Below are 14,332 nucleotides of genomic sequence, written 5' to 3' on the forward strand. Positions count from 1 at the left end.
TTTTCATCATTAGTGTATAGGAATGCAAGAGATTTCTGTGCATTAATTTTGTATCCTGCAATTTTACCAAATTCATTGATGAGCTCTAGTAGTTTTCTGATGGCATCTTTAGGATTCTCTATGTATAGTATCATGTCATCTGCAAACAGTGAGAGTTTTACTTCTTCTTTTCCAAATTGGATTAATTTTCTTTTCCATTCTTCTGAGTGCCATGGCTAGGACTTCCAAAACTATGTTGAATAGTAGTAACAAGACTGGACATCCTTGTCTTGTTCCTGATCTTAGAAGAATTGCTTTCAGGTTTTTACCATTGACAATGATGTTTGCTGTGGGTCTGTTGTATATGGACTTTATTATGTTGAGGTAGGTTCCCTCTATGCCTGCTTACTGGAGAGTATTTTTTATCATAAATGTGTGTTGAATTTTGTCAAAAGCTTTTTCTGCATCTATTGAAATGACCATATGGTTTTTATTCTTCAATTTGTTAATATGGTGTATCACATTGATTGATTTGCATATATTGAAGAATCCATGCATCTCTGGGATAAATCCCACTTGATCACGGTGTATGATCCTTTTAATGTGTTGATGGATTCTGTTTGCTAGTATTTTGTTGAGGATTTTTGCATCTATATTCATCAGTGATATTGGTCTGTAATTTTCTTTTTTGGTAGTATCTTTGTCTGGTTTTGGCATCAGGGTGATGGTAGCCTTGTAGAATGAGTTTGGGAGTATTCCTTCCTCTGCAATTTTCTGGAAGAGTTTGAGAAGGATAGGTGTTAGCTCTTCTCTAAATCTTTGATAGAATTCACCTGTGAAGCCATCTGGTCCTGGACTTTTGTTTGCTGGAAGATATTTAATCACAGTTTCAATTACATTACTTGTGATTGGTCTGTTCATATTTTCTATTTCTTCCTGGTTCAGTCCTGGAAGGTTATTCCTTTCTAAGAAATTGTCCATTTCTTCCAGGTTGTCCATTTTGTTGGCATAGAGTTGCTTGTAGTAGTCTCTTAGGATGCTTTTTATTTCTGCAGTGTCTGTTGTGACTTTTCCTTTTTCATTTCTAATTTTATTGATTTGAGTCCTCTCCCTGTTTTTCCTGATGAGTCTGGCTAATGGTTTATCAATTTTGTTTATCTTCATGAAGAACCAGCTTTTAGTTTTATTGATCTTTGCTATTGTTTTCTCTGTTTCTATTTCATTTATTTCTGCTCTGATCTTTATGATTTCTTTCCTTCTGCTAACTTTGGGTTTTGTTTGTTCTTCTTTCTCTAGTTCCTTTAGGTGTAAGGTTAGATTGTTTATTTAAGATTTTTCTTGTTTCTTGAGGTAGGCTTGTATTGGTATAAACTTTCCTCTTAGAACTGCTTTTGCTGCATCCCATAGATTTTGGATCGTTTTGTCTTCATTGTAATTTGTCTCTAGGTATTGATTTCCTCTTTGATTTCTTCAGTGATCTCTTGGTTATTTAGTGATATATTGTTTAGCCTCCATGTGTTTGTGTTTTTTATGTTTTTTTCCCTGTAACTGATTTCTAGTCTCTTAGCTTTATGGTCAGAAAAGATGACTGATATGATGTCAATTTTCTTAAATTTACTGAGGCTTGATTTGTGACCCAAGAGGTGATTTATCCTGGAGAATGCTCTGTGCACACTTGAGAAGAAAGTGTAATCTGCTGTTTTTGGATGGAATGTCCTATAAATATCAATTAAATCTATATGGTCTATTGTGTCATTTAAAGCTTGTGTTTCCTTATTAATTTTCTGTTTCGGTGATCTGTCCATTTGTGTGAGTTGTTAAAGTCCCCCACTATTATTGTGTTACTGTCGATTTCCTCTTTTATAGCTGTTAACAGTTGCCTTATGTACTGAGGTGCTCCTATGTTGTGTGTGTATATATTTATAATTGTTATATCTTCTTGGATTGATCCCTTGATCATTATGTAGTGTCCTTCCTTGTCTCTTGCAACATTCTTTATTTTAAAGTCTATTTTATCTGATTGCTACTCCAGCTTTCTTTTGATTTCCATTTGCATTGAATATCTTTTCCCATCTGCTCACTTTCAGTCTGTATGTGTCCCTAGGTCTGAAGTGAGTCTCTAGTACACAGCATATAGATGGGTCTTGTATTTGTATCCATTCAGTGAGTCTGTGTCTTTTGGTTGGAGCATTTAATCCATTCACGTTTAAGGTAATTATCTATATGTATGTTTCTATTACCATTTCCTTAGTTGTTATGGGTTTGTTATTATAGGTCTTTTTCTTCTCTTATGTTTCCTGCCTAGAGAAGTGCCTTTAGCAGTTGTTTTAAAGCTGGTTTGGTGGTGCTGAATTCTCTTAGTGTTTGCTTGTCTGTAAAAATTTTAATTTCTTCCTCAAATATGAATGAGATCCTTGCCAGGTAGGTGATGTTGGTTTTAGGTTCTTCCCTTTCATCACTTTTTTTTTTTTTTTTTTTTGCTTTACGCGGGCCTCTCACTGTTGTAGCCTCTCCCGTCGTGGAGCACAGGCTCCGGACGTGCAGACTCAGCAGCCGTGGCTCACGGGCCCAGCCGCTCCACGGCATGTGGGATCTTCCCAGGCCAGGGCACAAACCCGTGTCCCCTGCATCGGCAGGCAGACTCTCAACCACTGCGTCACCAGAGAAGCCCCATTCTTTTTTCTTTATTGTCTTCTGCAGCAGTGAATTCCACCATTCTGTCTTCCAGGTCACTTATCCATTCTTCTGCCTCAGTTATTCTGCTATTGATTCCTTCTAGTGTAGTTTTCATTTCAGTTATTGTATTGTTCATCTCTGTTTGTTTGTCCTTTAATTCTTCTAGGTGTTTGTTAAACATTTCTTGCATCTTCCCGATCTTTGCCTCCATTCTTTTTCCAAGGTCCTGGATCATCTTCACTATCATTATTCTGAATTCTTTTTCTGGAAGGTTGCTTATCTCCACTTCTTTTAGTTGTTTTTCTGGGGTTTTATCTTGTTCCTTCATCTGGTACATAGCCCTCTGCCTTTTCATCTTGTCTGTCTTTCTGTGCATGTGGTTTTCTTTCCACAGGCTGCAGGATTGTAGTTCTTCTTGCTTCTCCTGTCTGCCTTCTGGTGGATGAGGCTATCTAAGAGGCTTGTGCACGTTTCCTGATAGGCGGGACTGGTGGTGGATAGAGCTGGGTGTTGCTCTGGTGGGCAGAGCTCAGTAAAACTTTAATCTGCTTGTCTGCTGATGGCTGGGGCTGGGTTACCTCCCTGTTGGTTGTTTGGCCTGAGGCGACCCAACACTGGAGCCTATCCAGCTCTTTGGTGGGGCTAATGGCGGACTCTGGGAGGGCTCATGCCAAGGAGTACTTTCCAGAATTTCTGCTGCCCGTGCCTTGTCCCCACAGTGAGCCACAGCCACCCCCCACCTCTGCAGGAGACCCTCCAACACTAGCAGGTAGGTCTGGTTCAGTCTCCTATGGTGTCACTGCTCCTTCCCCTGGGTTCCGATGCACACACTACTTTGTTTGTGCCCTCTAAGAGTGGATTCTCTGTTTCTCCCAGTCCTGTCGAAGTCCTGGAATAAAATCCCGATAGCCTTCAAAGTCTGATTCTCTAGGAATTCCTCCTCCCGTTGCCAGACCCCCAGGTTGGGAAGCCTGACCTGGGGCTCAGAACCTTCACTCCAGTGGGTAGACTTCTGTGGTATAAGTGTTCTCCAGTCTGTGAGTCACCCACCCAGCACTTATGGGATTTGATTTTATTGTGATTGCGCCCCTCCTACCATCTCATTGTGGCTCCCCCTTTGTCTCTGGATGAGGGGTATCCTTCTTGGTGAGTTCCAGTGTCTTCCTGTCGATGATTGTTCAGCAGTTAGTTATGATTCCGGTGCTCCCACAAGAGGGAGTAACCGCATATCCTTCTACTCCACCATCTTGAACCAATCTCTCCCAATAAATTCTAGTTTATCAAAAATATATCTAGGAGAGACAGTGTTCCAGATAACTGAATTTGCTGATTAAGTGAGACTACTAAACAAAGTAACATCTCATTTATTTCAGACTCTGCCCAGATTAAAAGATTGAATACAGGGTTTGATAAACATTTTCTGTAAAAGGTCAGACAGTTAAATTCTTTAGGCTTTGCAGGCCATCTGGCCTCTGCAGCAACTACTAAACTCTACCCTGGTGTGAAAGCAGCAGCAGACAATATACAAACAAATGAGTGTAGCTATATTCCAATAAAGCTTTATTTATAAAAACAGGTTTGGCCCACAAACAGTAGTTTGCCAATCCCTATTGTGAAACATATCCCTCACCCAGAAGGGAAAAATGCACTCATGTTCTTATTTACTCTGAAGGGAGGACTGACATCCTGAATGAAGTCTTATTCTCTGATTTTGTACACAATTTTTAAAAACTGGGCTATAGTCTTGCTTACAACCTATAGCAAAATTGAAGCAGGTATTTCAAATCAAGGGTGCTAGTGTAGGCCAGTATAGTGAAGGCCAAAATCCTTCAGAACACAGCCAGAGGACTGAAACAGCAGAGCAGTCTGTATCAGCTACTTTAGGGGCAAAACACTCTCCCTAAGCACTTTAACATCATCTTAATGATTTTAATGTCACATGACTCAATATCACTTACTTAGAATGATGACTCTGAATCAACAAAGGAGAGATTCCATTTAATCTCTTTAAGACAGAAGAAACATGGAGACACATAAGATCCATTCAGAAAGACCCATGAAAACTGGCCACCAGAAGTTTTGGAACGAACTGAAGAAACTTTAGGCATCTAGAATATATATTTTATTAAATAATTCCCCAGATAATAATAATAGGAAGACAAACATTTATAAAGCACTTACTATGAGTCATGCATCCTTCCAAGTGTTTTACATATATTAATTTATTTAATATACACAACGATCCAACCAAGTAGGTACTATTATTATACCATTTTTCAGATAAAGAATGGAGGTAAAAGGAGACTGAATAACTTGCCCAGAGTAAAACAGCTACTAACTGTGGGACCTGAACCCACGCAGTCTTGCTCCAGACACCAGTTTTCCAATTACTACCCTATGCCAAGGAATTACCTTATAACTATATGTGGGCTGCCTTATTTCAAAGACCATGAACATGATAAGATATATGTAAAATCTCTACTAAATACAATATAATCTTCACAATCTAACAATTTAGAATTGTCACTGTTTTTCAATGCCTTGGGGTAAAGATTCTAAGTGTCTATTATTTTTGTTCAGTTCCACCAAAATAAAAAGATTGCTTGGATGTTAGATGAAGATATTTTATACTTTTTCAGTGTTGCCTTTAAAATTGTTTTTGGAATGTGCCAGGAAAATAAACAAGTAAATGGAGTTATGGGAAAATTCTTTTTAGGCATTCCTAGTTCTATCAGATAAATATGAGGATGTGAAATGAGTAAGTCCTTCTATTTCTTAGGTCAGGACATGAAGATTAAAACAGATATTTAGGGGCTTCCCTGGTGGCGCAGTGGTTGAGAGTCCGCCTGATGATGCAGGGGACACGGGTTCGTGCCCTGGTCCAGGAAGATCCCACATGCCATAGAGCGGCTAGGCCCATGAGCCATGGCTGCTGAGCCTGCACGTCCGGAGCCTGTGCTCCGCAGTGGGAGAGGCCACAACAGTGACAGGCCCGCATACCACAAAACAAACAAACAAAAAAACAGATATTTATTTGTTGTCTTTATTTCTTAAATAACTTAATTGTAAATTTGGCTTATATTGGAGGAAAGTAATTTGGTAAAATAACTGAGGTTACTACTGACTTAACACCCAACAAAAATATTTGACCCTAATATATCCAGAGTAAAGGACTAAAATTGGTTTATGATGTTCATTAAAAGAAAATTGCAAGTTTGTGGGAGATTTTTTTTTAAATAGCAATGATCTGAAAAACATTTTTGGTTACTGAGTAAGCATCTGTGTTCTTTTTTGTTTCTGATATAAATATTTTTGCTAATCTCCAAGAGTTCAGAGTGGAAAGAAATCTTTGTAGCCTCTAGAAAATAGAGAGGCTACAAACCAAGTTTATATTAATTCCACCATTTGTTCAACTCCAGGCAAGAAACATTTCTCCAAAAGCTGTACACTCTCTTTATAGCACTCTTCCCCAATAAAAAACTAGCATTCATTGCAAAATTTACACAATACTCAAGGAACAGGAAAGAGTGGAGAAGTTTTGATCAGTCATTTTATAGTTGTTGCCTGTTTTTCAATTTCTTCGTACCTTTTTCTAAAACTACAAAGCAAGAAATTCAAACACCTGACACAGAAGAGGATGGGCTAGGTGGGAGGAGAAAAACATTCCATCACCACTTTCTTCACTATTGGACATAAATGTTAAATCAATGGTATTCCCTATAATCATCATTTTCAATCATACGTAAATAGCCTTGGAAAATTGTCAACATATGGGATTAAGAATTAAAAAGTTAAACCGTATTCTTAATTTTTTCTAGATGGTGAAGATTATAATGTTTTAAATCTAACTTATACATAGTGGTCAGACTCAACCCTTAGATCCTATGTAGCCCTATTAAATAACAGAAAAGAAAGGAGAGAAGAGGAGAGGGTAGGAGACAGTAGGAGAGGGAAGGGAAAGGGAGGGGAGGGGAGGAGAAGAAGGAAAAAAGAAAAGAAAAGAACAAAAGATATGGCATAAGTTGGTGAGTTGACCAATAAACCAACTTTCTATTTTTCCTGGAGACAAACAGGACTCATGTCCCAGCCTCCTTTATATTAGGTGAGGCCAATAGGTGACCAAACTCTGGCCTAAAGAATGTGAGCAATCCTCTAGGTGTTTTCCCCTTTGCCAAAGCACAAGGACCTGAAAACTGGTGATAATTAGGTGATGAGAAAAGTGCCACAAGAAAACCACTTGAATGGGAGAAATTTGCCCATCAGGAATATCCATTTTGGTAAAGTGGTAAAACCACTATGGAAAACAGTACAGAGGCTCCTCAAAAAATTAAAAATAGAACCACCATATGATCCATAAGTCCCATTTCTGGGTATATATCTGAAGGAAATGAAATCACTATCTCTAAGAGATATCTGCACCCCATGTTCATAGCAGCATTATTCACAATGACCAAGACATGGAAACAACCTAAATGTCCATCCATGGATGAATGGTTTCTCAACAATGATAGATAAACACACACACACACACACACACAGTAGAATATTATTCAGCCATAAAAAAGAAGGAAATTCTGCCATTTGCAATAATATGGATGAACCTTGAGGGCATTGTGCTAAGTGAAATAAGTGAAAGACAAATACTGTGTGACCTCACTTATATGTGAAATCTAAAAAAGCTGAATTTATAGAAATAGAGAGTAGAATGGTGTTTGCCAGGGTCTAGGGAGGTGGAGGAAAGGGGGAAATGTTAGTCTTAGAGTACAAACTTCCAGTTATAATATGAAAAAGTTACAGGGATCTAATGTACAACACAGAAATTATAGCTAATAATACTGTATTATATACTTGAAAGTTGCTAACAGGGTAAATCTTAAACATTCTCACCAAGAAAAGAAAAATGGCACCTAGGTGACATGATGCAGATGTTAGCTAGTACAATGGTGGCAATCATTCTGCAATACAGTAGTCCGCTCTTATCCTTGAGAGATATGTTCCAAGACCCCCAGTGGATGCCTAAAACCATGGATAGTACAAACTCTATACATAATATTTTTCCCTACACTTACTTACCTATAATAAAGTTCATCTGAATTGCCAGCATCACTACTCTTGCACTTTGGAGCCATTATTAAGTAAAATGAAGGTTACTTGAACACAAGCACTATGATACCTTTACAGCTGATCTGATAATCAGATGGCTACTAATTAGTGACTAGCACGTAGGCAAAGTGATGATTCACATCCTGGGAGGGAGGAGAAGCAGAATAGCATGAGATTTCATCACGCTACTCAGAGTGGCGTGTAATTTAAAACTTATGACTAGTTTATTTCTGGAATTTTCCATTTAATACTTTTGGACCTTGGTTGACCTCGGGTAACTGAAACTGCAGAAACTCACACCTTGGACAAGGGAGGAGTATTGTATCTAAATGTATCAAATCAACTCATTGTATGCCTTAAACTTACACAATGTTATATGTCAACTATATCTCAGTAAACCTGGGGGGAACAAAGGAGTTAAAAACATTCTTTAATTATAATTTTAAATTACTGAAGAGTGGTCTTATCCAATCATTAAAGGTACAAGAAAGTCAGGACAATGGTTACAGATGGCAGTTTTCAAACTGTACTATAATCATCTCAGTAGATACAGAAAAAGTTTTTGATAAAATTTAACATCCATTTATAATAAAAGCTCTCCAGAAAGTCTTTATAGAGGGAAAATACCTCAACATAATAAAGGTCATATATGACAAGCCCACAGCTAGCATCATATTCAACAGTGAAAAGCTGAAAGCATTCCCTCTAAGATCAGGAACAAGAAAAGGATGTCCACTCTTGCCACTTTTATTCAAGACAGTAGTGGAAGTCCTAGCCACAGAAATCAGACAAGAAAGAGAAATAAAAGGAATCTAAATTGGAACGGAAGAAGTAAACCGTGTCATTATGACATGATACTATATATAGAAAATCCTAAAGACACCATCAACAAACTACTAAAGCTCATCAATGAATTCAGTAAAGTTGCAGATTACAAAATTAACATATAGAATCCATTGCATTTCTATACACTAACAACAAACTATCAGAAAGAAAAATTAAGGAAACAATCCAATTTACCATAGCATCAAAAAGAATAAAATACCTAGGAATAAACCTACCTATGGAGGCAAAAGGCCTGTACTATAAGACACTGATGAAATAAACTGAAGACACCACAAACAGATGGAAAGATACATCATGTTCATGGATTGGAAGAATGAGTATTGTTAAAAATGACCATACTACCCAAGGCAGTCTACAGATTCAATGCAATCCCTATCAAAATACCAAGGGCATTTTTCACAGAACTAGAACAATAACTGTAAAATTTGTATGGAAATATAAAAGATCCCAAATAGCCAAAAACAACCTTGAGAAAGAACAGAGCTGGAGGTATCATGCTCCCTGGCTTCAGACTATACTATAAACCTACAGTAATCAAAACAGTATGGTATTGGCACAAAAACAGACACACAGATCAATAGAACAGAATAGAGAGCCCAGAAATAAACCCATGTACCCTTGGTCAATTAATCTGTGACAAAGGAGGCAAAAACATACAATGGAGAAAATATAGCCTCTTCAACAAGTGGTGCTGGGAAAACTGGACAGACACATGTAAAACAATGAGATTAGAACATTCCCTCACACCATATACAAAGATAAACTCAAAATGGTTTAAAGACCTAAATGTAAGTCCTGAAACCATAAACTCCTAGAAGGGAACATAGAACACACTATGACATGAATCGTAGCAACATTTTTTTGGATCTCTCTCCTAAGGCAAAAGAAATAAAAGCAAAAGTAAACAAATGCAACCTAATTAAACTTAAAAGCTTTTACACAGTAAAGGAAACCACCAATGAAATGGAAGACAAACTATGGAATGGGAGAAAATATTTGCAAATGATGTGACCAACAAGCAGTTAATATCCAAAACATAATATATAAACAGCTCATACAACTCAATATCAAAAAAACAAACAACCCAATCAAAAAATGGGCAGAAGACCTAAATAGACATTTCTCCAAAAGAGACATAAAAATGGCCAACGGGCACATGAAAAGATGCTCAACATCACTAACCATCAGAGAAATGCAAATCAAAACCACAATGAAATATCACCTCACACCTGTCAGAATGGCTATCACCAAAAAGACCACAAATAACAAATGTCAGTGTGGAGGAAAGGGAACCATTGTACACTGTGGGTGGGAATGTAAATTGGTGTAGTCACTGTGGAAAACAGTATGGAGGTTTCTCAGAAAACTAAAATAGAACTACCATATGATCCAGCAATTCCACTCTTGGCTATATATAAAAAAACAAACAAACAAACATTGTTTTGAAAAGATACATGCACTCCAATGTTCTTAGCAGCACTATCTACAATAGGCAAGATATGGAAGCAACCTAAGTGTCCATCAACAGATAAATAGATAAAGAAGATGTGGTGTGTGTGTATCTCCTGGGAGAGGGAAGGGGGAGGAGCGAGATAGGGGTAGGGGATTAAGAAATATAAACTACTATGTATAAAATAAATAAGCTACAGGATATATTATATCCTGTATATAATATATATCCTGTATCCGATATATATATTATATACAGGATATATATAATCCTGTATATAATATATAATCCTGTATCTGATATATATATATATAATATATATATTATATTTATAGCACAGGGACTATAGCTTATGTTTTGTAATAACTTTAAATGAAGTATAACCTTTAAAAATTGTGAATCGCTATGCTGTACACCTGAAACTTACATAATATTATACAACTTATATAGCTCAATAAAAAAATAAATTTTAAAAGTTAAAAAAAAATTTTAACTATACTACAAATGAAATTCCTTCATTTCCGTAAAGTCCTCTCATAAATTGCTGGGTAAAGTATGTAGGATAAAGATAAGAGAGGATTCATTTCATTTTTATGTTTGTTTTACTTATTGTGCTCCCTGTATGGTTTCATCTTTAAAAAAAAGAGAGCGATCCTATAGGTGGTAGAACTGTCTCAGACTAACCAACAGTACTTAGAAAATAATCACTCTTAACAACAGTGCACTTAAGCAGCCGAAACGTAGGACACACCTGTGGCCAATCTTCCAAAAAGTGTGATGACCTTCCAGAGTAGAACTAGTTAAAAATTTGGGATTCAGAACTGCTGACTGTACTTTCTAGATCATTCAGAAAGTCATTTTGACCATTCATTTTATTCCTGGGATGAAAAGACCTAGGAATAAGCATCACCTTAACCTACATGTTTATTTCATTAGTTAAATTTAATAAAGAGAGTCAAAACAGGAATAAAAAGCCCAAGAACATCTGTCAGTCTAAATTTTCTAACTCATTTTTTCCTCTGAGGAAACTATGCCCTCTAAAACTTTGTCATTAACAGTTCTAAATATAGACTGTGAGGGAATGCTTATCTGACTATTGGCTTTGTGCTATATCTAAGTGGAAGGAAAGTCATGGCACCAGCTTAACCAACAAGAAAATCCACCCTGTTTGAGGGAAGCAGACATAGCTTAGAAAGCTAAGCAAACTAATCAGTAAGAAATGTATGTCTATATTAGCAGCCACTCCCTATGCATTCTCCCCCCAGTTCCTGGCAACAATTAATCTATTTTCTGTCTCTGTGAATTTGCCTATTCTGTATATTTTATATAAATGGAATCATATGATTTTTTAGAAAAGAAGTGTGTGATATTTTCCATTTTAAAAACTGACAATTATACCTTTTATTAATATTCTGATAACAACTGTCATAAGTAAGATTTACATGGCACTTACAATATCACATTTTATTGTCACGGTAACCATACTGGTATTTTTAATACTCAAGCAACAGACAGATGAGGACTAAGGCTCTGAAAACCTTTGTAATTTTTCAAGATCAAACAGTGAAGACGTTCTTTGCTTTAAAAAGTACTTATCCAAAACCGGGAACATGCTTTTAGAAGTAAAGGAAGCTAACTAGTGCTAAGATCTTCTGCAATGATAATGTATACTTGTAAAGTAGATCACAGTGCACAAAGAATTAAAACGTTCTTTAATCAGCACTTTCTCATCGTGCTGCTGATATTCACCAATACAGTAAAATACCAGGACATATATCATCATTTTCATTTTATAGACATAGAGACTGAGGCTTAGAAAAATTTAACGATGACCTGAGCATGATCTCACTGACTCCAAGATTAATGCACTAAGTCTTTCTGCCTCTTGAAACTGGAAATTGGAAGGATACAATTCTGGCTAGTGACTAATATAATGAAAAATTGTATCACCTGCATACAGTATATAATTAAAGTGGAAAAAATGATTTTTTTTAAATTAAATGAAAGCTCCTCCTCTTCCAATGGGTAGTGTCGAGCTCCACAAACAGAGGGAATCATACAATTCTAAAGTGTTTAACTCTTTGTGGTAGCAATGGGGGGGGATTGTTTCATTTGTTTTGCTCCACCTTCTTTAAAACATGCTCCAGGTGGGACAGTGAGTCTTTTGAAAACGCCAGCTAAGAACAATTAAATTCTTTGGCAAGAGTAAGCAATAAGATTAGTCCTATATATAACAGTGGAAAAAATGTCTTAGAGAAGAGTAAGTCTTTCCAAAAGCAAAATTTACCAAATGAAACACTGGAAAATGTAATTCAATCAAGAAATAATATTTTCTTTCCATTTGGATTGTTGTCATTGCTTTAGTAGGTAGTGTTAATAGTTGCCAAAAGCCAATTTGTATTCATGAATGCTTTGCAAGTTCATGATGTAATACATTCCTTTTTGGATATATCTTTTGTCAAATCCATCTGTCTATGGCAGATATGCATAGTTTTACAGAACCTTATCTGCAAAAAAACTTCCACCGTCAGACAAAAACAGCTATAGAAAATAAAGAGGACGGGAGGGAAAACAGATCAACTACTGCTATTTGGAAAATGTTTCCTTTTTTCACAACGCCTTGCTCATGGATACCTGTCCACTGGAAACCTGGCACACCTCTACTCTTTCTTTTCTTAATATTCTGCCCTTTCATGAAAAAGAGATGTAACCCCAGCATCTCAGGGAGAACTGAAAGATGAAGGTCCTGGAGGAAGCACCAATGCAAGATGTCAATACTCCCACCAGAAGTTCCCTGAGCCACGTTCTGAACACCTTCTGAATTGCATGAGCGGCTGATTAACGTTTGATAATTAAGCATAAGTCACTTTTTATTTGATTCATCTCAATAAGAGCTCAAGCAAGTTAATGCTATAAAGAATGAGGGCACAAAAAGCTGGAAGGGAATGTGACTGCTATACCGAGAAAGCTACACTGACCCTATGGCAAGAAAAGGAGCCGGCTTAGAGGTCAGAAACTAGTTCAGAGAAAGCAGTTTCCACCCTTACCATTTCTCACTGTAGATGGGTCCTGAACCACCTGGAGGGCGAGATGATAGTCCCTCAACAGATGCACTACTTTCTTCCACTGTTAGAGTCAGTTAGGAATGTAGAAGAGTGAACGTCAACTATTACTATTAGCGTCTACAGCCACAGAAACCCAATAAATGAACTCACTATACTATCACGATAAAGAAGCTTATACTGTTTCTTCACAAAGTAAATGTATTTCTGAAAGAATGTATTAGAATTATACTTTTTAAAACTATTTCACATACACTTGGCTGATACAGAAAAGGATTCTATGTTCATTATTTTTCTCTTCTTTTACAAACCTCATCCATTGCTGTGACCTAAAAGGGGTCATATTTTAGAGGGCAAAAATATTTTAACAACAAAACTTTGCACTTCAGTGTGACCAAAACATAAAATTTTGCAAAAAACACAACTACTATTTCTTTCCTACTGACTAAATCATGTCATTTAAATGGGTGCAACCAAAAATAAACCACTCTTGGGTATAAAAATAATATTTTTATAGGAATTGGCAAGTAACTACTCTAGCTATTAGAAGTTTATATTTGCCCCAGAAACCTGTGATTTTAAAAACTGTTCAAATGATTTATGCTTGAGGCTTATACATAGCACAAATATATACATTTGTATCTCTAAGTCTAAAGAGGAAAAATTAGACAGAAAGTAAACTGGAAAACAACCCCAAATTATAAGAAATTCCCTAACTTTGTGCTATATTGAGAAAAGGTATAAAAATGATTTGGGAGGAAGAAAAATTATTTATTTTTACACATTAACTTCATAGACAAAAGCCCGATTTTTTTATGATAGGTTAGGATAAAATCAATCATGTTTTCAAAGTAAAAAGTGAACTGCTTCCACTCACCAGTCTACACTCGTATTAATTCTATCCTGCAGTGCATGCTATAGAGGGTAAAAACATGCTGATGTTTTCTAGTTGCTCAGTTCAGTCTGCTCCGGCTTTATCTTCAACCTGGTTAGCAACAGAAGCCACCACCAGCAATTACACAAACCTAACAACGGCTTCCTTGGAATTTGATCCGTTCCTACCACACGTCCCAATCCACATGCTTTCTTCTGTTACCACTGTTGTCTGTGTGTGTTTGATGTGCTTCTTAAAAGGCTTTTTAAAAAACAACCTAGGGATTTCTCATTCAGCTCCCTACCACATAAACAGGACCACTGAGGATCATTTTTATACATG

This window comes from Tursiops truncatus, chromosome 3, assembly GCF_011762595.2.
Source record: "Tursiops truncatus isolate mTurTru1 chromosome 3, mTurTru1.mat.Y, whole genome shotgun sequence".
Classification (NCBI taxonomy): Eukaryota; Metazoa; Chordata; class Mammalia; order Artiodactyla; family Delphinidae; genus Tursiops; species Tursiops truncatus.